The sequence below is a fragment of the Terrapene carolina genome, unplaced genomic scaffold (assembly GCF_002925995.2).
Source record: "Terrapene carolina triunguis isolate 2854851 unplaced genomic scaffold, T_m_triunguis-2.0 Scaffold210, whole genome shotgun sequence".
NCBI lineage: Eukaryota > Metazoa > Chordata > Testudines > Emydidae > Terrapene > Terrapene triunguis.
In genome coordinates, this window is record NW_020664561.1 from 17,910,491 (window position 1) to 17,917,664 (window position 7,174).

Genomic DNA, 7,174 nt, shown 5'->3' on the forward strand with positions numbered 1-7,174 from the left:
CTTTCTTTCTTTCTTTCTTTCTTTCTTTCTTTCTTTCTTTCTTTCTTTCTTTCTTTCTTTCTTTCTTTCTTTCCTTCCTTCTTCCAGTTACTTTACAAATGCAAGCCAAATGCATTTATATATAAACAAATACATACACTGCAGGAGATGATAAAACAGCAACAGCTTTTATGTACTGAAGTTTATTTTGGACAACGGTAAACATGTATTTACACAATATGCTCAACCTAAATCTCTTCTTTTAAAAAACAACAACTCTAAAGCAATTGGAACTGTTTCCCCAATTCAACAAAAATTAACATGCTACTACAACAGGATCAATTTGCTGGAAACTTTTCAAAAGTATAGCCTACCTAAGATTGAGTACCGTTTGTTTCATATTTCAAATAAAATATTACAACAATTTCATTGACATGTATTCCCTTTTTGTGCATCTTGTGTCTTAAAAATTCTACCTACTGCTGTCAATCTGACAACCAATTCAATTTCATTTTGCAGCTGTTTCCCAGGTAACCCAAACAGCTATGGGGGGAAAAAGGGAATATAGTAGAAAGAAACCAGCCTTTCCACTTTGTTTCGGGTACATCCGAAGTGTGAAACCCATTACCAAATATAAAGGTACAGAAAACTACTGTATTATACCCAATGGGTCAAATTCTGACTGGTTATACCCAGAGGTGCATACCAGAAAGCCTGTTTGAAAACATGCCGGAAGTTGGCTTTCTTGATTCCAATTCAGCAACACTGCCCTAAATCTGCTCTACCACTGATATAGGAGAGGAACATAACCGAATGCAGCCACTGCCCAAGCAAAAGTAGAACAGTGTGCATGTACTGTATCATAGGTGTGTGTACACACACACACACACACACACACACACACACCCCTATCTAAGTACTTCTATGAACCCCCCTCTGTCTCCACCATTACATCTGAGCACTTCATAATCATTAATGTTTTAGAGCTATTCAGAATATTTTTTTCCCTTGACTTTTGATTGAAAAATTTGAGTGAAATTGTTTTCAATTTCTGGTTAAAGTTTTCATTTTCTGAGTTTGATGTTTGTTGGTGAGAAGGTAAAATCCTCTGTAGAAAGCAGACATTTTTCATGGGGGTTGGAGGTGGGAAAGTGTACTCATGTTGTACTCATACCAATTCAGGGTAAGAGTGGCAGACACAGGCTCATAGTTGTCTAATTCTGTACTAATATGAGATCTATAAAGAACAAAAACTTGCCAGCCACTTTCAAAGAGATTGCCACAGGGAGTTTTTAAAAAATGATAGAGAGTAGGACTATAGCTGAAACTCAGATTTCTAGACTAATGTAACATCCATCATATATGGTCAGATCATTATTTAACTCTCTGCTTGGGGGTGTTTTAAATAGCTACAGTGAAAGGACTTCATTTTTTTCTTTTGATTTTTGTATCCTGAACATACAAATAACTTACTGTGTAGGCCAGCTAAGACAAAAAATATCACTTCAATGTGCTTGTACCAGGGTTTGAACCAAACAAGTAATAAAGGTAAAACAACCAGACATTTAAAAAGTGTTAACTTTTTTTTTTTTAATCAAGGGGAATCAGTTCACTGTGAGATGCTATATCACACATTCCATTGAAGTCTGCAGAATGGGGATCAATGACCTGAAGTATTGCAATATGGAACAGATAACATTAGGGAAAGACAAATGAAGACAGAAAGGTTTGCTCTCCATGGCTATGCTTGTAATTGATGTCATGTTGGATTTAATTGTACAGGGTCTGATACAAAGCCCATTGAAGTCAGAGGGAGTCTTTACATTGACTTTAGTAGGCTTTGGATAGGTCCATGGTGAATAATCATGACTTAACCTCAGAAGGTTGGAGTTCAGGTTTGGATAAGGACGCACAAGTTTGAAAGTTTATCTGAAGACTATTTGTGTCTCTTAGGCCTGTAAACTTTGGCCACCTGTAAACTCATTACCCTAAGATCTATAGGACAGGGAGACTGGGTAAGACTCTGATCCTATCCCCATATGCCAAGTAAAAGGGTCAGAGCAATGTAAAGGGGCCCTGAAAGCCTTGTATCCAGGTGTAGGAAGATCTCCCTGGCAGTCACTGTAGAAGACAGCAATAAAGCTGCCTCCTAAGGACCCCCCTCAAAGTCCTGGTGTAGGGGGTATGCTGGAGACCGGGTGAAGGAGAGGCATGTGAAGGGTGAGGCTGCAAAACAGCACACTGGCTCCTCCGAAACAAGATGATGGCGCTGAGCACTGGAGTGGGGTGGCACCTCTAGAGCTGGCAGGTCCTACAATGGGGTATCATGAGGAAGTAGTGGATCTCTAGGGGAATCCTAGAAATATGGGCTCCCTTGATAAGACTGGTAAGAATCTTTGGTACTTGATAAGTGGGTGCTCCTGCCTGTGGAGATGTGATGAAACTACAGGCTGAAGTGGACAAAAATGGAAAAAAATTTGATACAAGATTCAAAACATTTGGCTGTGGATAGGCAACTGCCTCAAGCTCACTGGCCATGGAGTGGGTTAAAGGAAAAACTGTTGGTAAAGACTTGACTATCAGAAATTTTGATATTGCTAAAGAACTCTGCAGTCCTCCAGTTAAACTACTCTGCTCTATGCTGGCAAAAGATGAAATCAAGGTTGCCTTGACAGATTACAAGTTGAAATAGGATCCTAAGAAAGAACTGCCAGAGAAGAAAGCAGCCGGAGCCTAAATTTAATGTGTGAGACTGTAAAGCTTGCTCTCTCATTCCACTTAAATTTGCTGTGCAATGACTTTAGAAATGGGAACCAGTGCACTAATAAATGAAGCTATAGGATATGCACATAAGATACGCACAATATTCCACTGTTCCAAGTGTATTAAACCACTGTTGTCATGCTCAAATTATTGGAACCTCTTCTTCAGCTTATTTCAGCACAGACTACTCTCCTGTCTTGATTTCATATGAAGTGAATGGGTGAGGGAAGCAATTACTGAGTTCTGATGTGACAATTTTCAGCAAAGAAAATCCTGGGGTTTCAAATGTTGGAAGGGCTGAATTTCAAAGAGTAAACGTGTAGTTTTGCCTAAAATTTTGTACAGAAAAGGACTGTATTGCAAAGTGTTTTGCCTCAGCCTGAATGTTTATGCAAGAAATTGCAGATCAGTTTTGTTGCATATGTTATGCATTAATATATACCGAACAATCTATGGTCAAAAAACAACAACAAAACAGCAGCAGCGTGAAGGTTCCAGGTAGTGCTGTGGCCCTACAGTGGCCTGAGGAGGCTGCCGTAATACCATGTCTTTATATGAGTTCAGCATTGTCCTCCATGAGCCACGTGACAAGGTGCTCCTATTGGTAGCCAGGAAGTGCTACTAAAGGATCTCCTTTAGTGCTACTAAAGGACCTCCCCCCAGCCTAAGGGGAAGATCCACAGGACTGGAAACTAAATGATTCCGGGGGACAACTAATGAGATAACAGGGATGGGAGTGAGGTCAAAGGGTCAAACGAAGGGAACCTGATGGGCACACCGAGCAGAGAACCCCGGACAGCGCCCACTGCTACTCAAAGGCATCAAGGGAGCCAGCGGACACCGCCCAGAGGAACTGTGCCCGGATGCGTGAGCGGATGGAGGATCGGAAATAGGCCCTACGGTCACAGGAGACCCCATCGGCCAACCTCCTCTCCCTGGTTGTATAGATAGCCATTTTAGCCAGGGCTAGGAAGAGGTTGACCAGGAGGTCTTGTGACTTTGTGGGGCCACGGATGGGGAGTGCATAGAGAAGAAGGTGAGGGGGAAAAGTGCAACCAAAAACGTAAAAGGATAGCCGAGAGGAGCCGGAATAGGGGCTGCAACCTGGTGCACTCCATGTAAACATGCGCCACGGTCTCCCTCATGCCGCAGAAGGGGCAGGCATCCGGGACGGGGGTGAACGGCGCCAAGTACACGCCCGTGCTCACGGCTCCATGAAGGAGCCGCCAACTGATATCCCCGGTGGGATTCGGGACTAGGGTGGAATATAGGCTGGCCCACCGAGGCTACTCACCCTTCAAAGGTGGCAGGAGGTCCCGCTATTTTGTGTTGGGGCGGGACGCGAGGGTGAGGAAGTGGAGGGTGTGGAGCACGAGCGTGTATAGATGTTTCCTTGGCAAGGTCTGGAAACGAACCGGCTGCAAATTGTGCAGCTGGCTCACGGTGAAGGGGCGATGGGGAGGCTGGTTGGGTCCACGGGGCAGGGGCCTGATGAAAAGGTCTGGAGGGCCCAGGGTGGAGGGTGGACCAGGCATGCCCTCTCGCAGAACCCTGTCGAGGTAGACTCAAGCAGCAGGTGGTAAAGCGGCCCTGACCTCCTGGAGTACGCGCCAGGGAGTACAAGGCCTGGAGAGCCCCATGCGCCAAGCGAGTGTCAGGGGGTCCAGCCAGTCTCCCGGTCGTAGTCCAGGAGGTCTCCGATTCTGGTGACTTCTGCCAGGACCAACCTCTGGCACACTGAGGGGGACTCCACCACTTGCACACGGAGCTGGGGGTTGTGTAGCGGGGGCTCCGTGAGGAGATCTGCCCTCACGGTGGCCGCCACGGACCTAGTCGCTGAGAACAGTTTTCAGGGGAGGTCCTGGTAGAAAATCGGCAGCCCGGAGAGGTCTCGCGGAAGACCTCTTGGATGGAGATAAAGGAGCTGCCGGATGTGACAGAGTGCTGGCTAGAAAAGCCTGAGCCAGACCTCTGTCAGGCCAGCTCCAATGAGAAAAGGGTTATTGGAGCTGGCTGAGTAAGCCCAGGCCTAAGTGGTAAATGGGGAACAGCTGCTGGCCTCGTTAGCCAGGGCTACATAAAGGCTGGTAGGAAGGAAGCCACTGGGAGAGGAAAGGGAGGCGCTAGGGAGTTAGAGGCTGCTCTCTCCTGCTGGCTGCAGAAGCTCTCAGTCCCTGAGAGAATGGTGGGAACTTGTACTGTAAATAAAGAGCATGCGTTATTGCACCAAAGCAGAGGTCTCTGGCTGGCTTGTGGGTGCAGAAGTGGCCAAAGATAGAGGGGCCCACCTGCACCCTGTTACATGTGGGGGCTTGTCTGGTATTCTGAGCCAACAGACATGGTTGGCAGCCCAGAGATGGATGAGACCCTGCAATGGCTCATCAAACATCAGGAGCAGATGCAGAAGGCGCTGCAAGGCTTCCAGCAGTCCCACCAGGCTGAGAGACCGGCCTTGCTAACCTAGTAAGCAGACCAGCAGAGAAGCCTACAGGACTTTGTAAGAGAGCAGGCCAGCGTGCAGCAGCAACTCCTGCAATGAATGGTGAGTCCTGCAGTAGGGGATGGCACCTCACCGCCAGGCTTGGGACTCTGTAAAATGGTCCTGGCAGATGACCCGGATGTCTTTCTCGGTATGTTTGAGCATGTAGCCATAGGCGCTGGATGGGATAGGGCAACCTGGGCCCTATGGTTGGCTCCCTACCTGGTGGGAGATGCTCAAGTGGCCTACATTGCCTTGAGTGAGGAACAGGCTTGGAATTATGAGACGGTGAAGGTGGCCATCCTAGACTGGGCAGGCCTGTCAGCAGAGAAATACTGCTAAAAGTTCCTGTCAGCCCAATGGATGGGGCCTGTGTGGCCCTGGGCATTTGCCCAGAGCCCTATGGACTGGGCCACCCATTGGCTGAGGCCCGAGATGCAAACAGTAGGGGAGATAATGGACGCCTTTGTCCTACAACAATTGCTACAGAGCCTCCCCGAGAATATCAGAGTCTGGGTCAGGTGACATCAGCCAAGTACGGTCGATGCAGCAGTCAAGCTGACCGAGGAGTATGCAGTGGCAGACTTTCCCCCGAAGGGAGGGCCGACCCTATAAAGACAGAGTTGGGGAAGAAGCTGAAGGAACCCCTTCCTGGGAAAGGCCCCAAGAGGAAGGAGGAACCCCAAGGAGCTCCCAGTAGAGCCGGCGTGATTGTTTGCTGGCAGTGTGGGCAGCCTGGACATAAAAAGAGGGACTTCCCAGATATGGAATGTGGGTGGGCTGAATTTTGTGGCTGGACTAATGCTAGAGGGTGGACAAGGAGGCAGAGGCTGTCCGCCATCCCAGTGGGAGGGTGGAAGGGGGAAGAAACCCCACAGGGGCTTGATGGATATGGCTTCAGCCTGCTTGCTCGTCCAGAGGTGGCTGATAAAACCGCACTGGATAATTCCAGGTGCACAGATGGCCCTGGAGTATATCCAGGGGGATAGGAGATACTGCCTGGTGGCCAAGGTGCCCCTAGAAGTGTGGGACAGCTTTAAATGGAAGCAGATTGGGGTGGTAGAAGGGTTACCATACCCCACTGTGTTAGGTACAGACTGCCCCTCACCCCCACCCCTGAGGGAGAAGGAAAGGTTCCCTGAAGAAGGGTGTGGGGACCCTTATTCTGAGAAGCCCCTGCGGGAAGAAGAGGAGCAAGGTTCTCGGGGTAATGAACATTAGAACCTTAGACAACAGAGCCCGGATAGGGTAGACAGAGGGAAGGAGGTATGGGGTAGATGGTCAGCCCAAGCCCCTTAGAGGGAGAAAAGGGGCAACTGGAACTCCCCACAACGCACCTCCCAGAGAAGAAACGGGGAGCCCGCTTGGTGGCTTGGGAGAACCCGAGGTCCGGAGTGTCCAGCAGGAGGTCAGGATTGACCTTGACCCCTTACTGGAGGGAAAGGGGATAAAGTAGAGGGGATGCCCAAGGGGTGCAATATGTGTGAGGACCTGTGGGTGGCAGCAGAGCTACGGGGCCATCCACTCCCCAACCTGTGTACTTTTTCCCGGTGGGGGATGAAGGAACCCCCAGGCGATGACGCAGGTAATCTCCTGAAAGAGGGGGAGAGGTTTCCCTGGAAGAAACCCACTGAACAGGGGCGGAGAGGCTGAGGAAACACGAACCTGGAGGCTCATAAGGGGGGAGGTGTGTGACAGGGTGCTCATTAGGAAATCCAGGGCCAGATCTTTCTCATGCCCGCTCCAATCAGAAAAGGTGTATTGGAGCTGGCTGAGTAAGCCCAAGCATAAGTGGCAAACAGGGAACAGCTGCCAGCCTTGTTAGCCAGGGGCTACATAAAGGCTGGCAGGAAGGCAGTCAGGGTAGAAGAACAAAAGGAGCCAGGGAGTTAGAGGCTACTCTCCCCTGCTGGCTGCAGAAGCTAGCAGTCCCTGAGGCTGTGAGCCTGATGC

General features: G+C 48.9%; 1 pseudogene; it reads left to right on the forward strand.

The window, feature by feature from the left end:
• Positions 1–1,722: 1,722 nt before the first annotated feature.
• LOC112118230 lies at positions 1,723–2,716 on the forward strand (annotated as a pseudogene).
• The last annotated feature ends 4,458 nt before the right edge of the window (positions 2,717–7,174 follow it).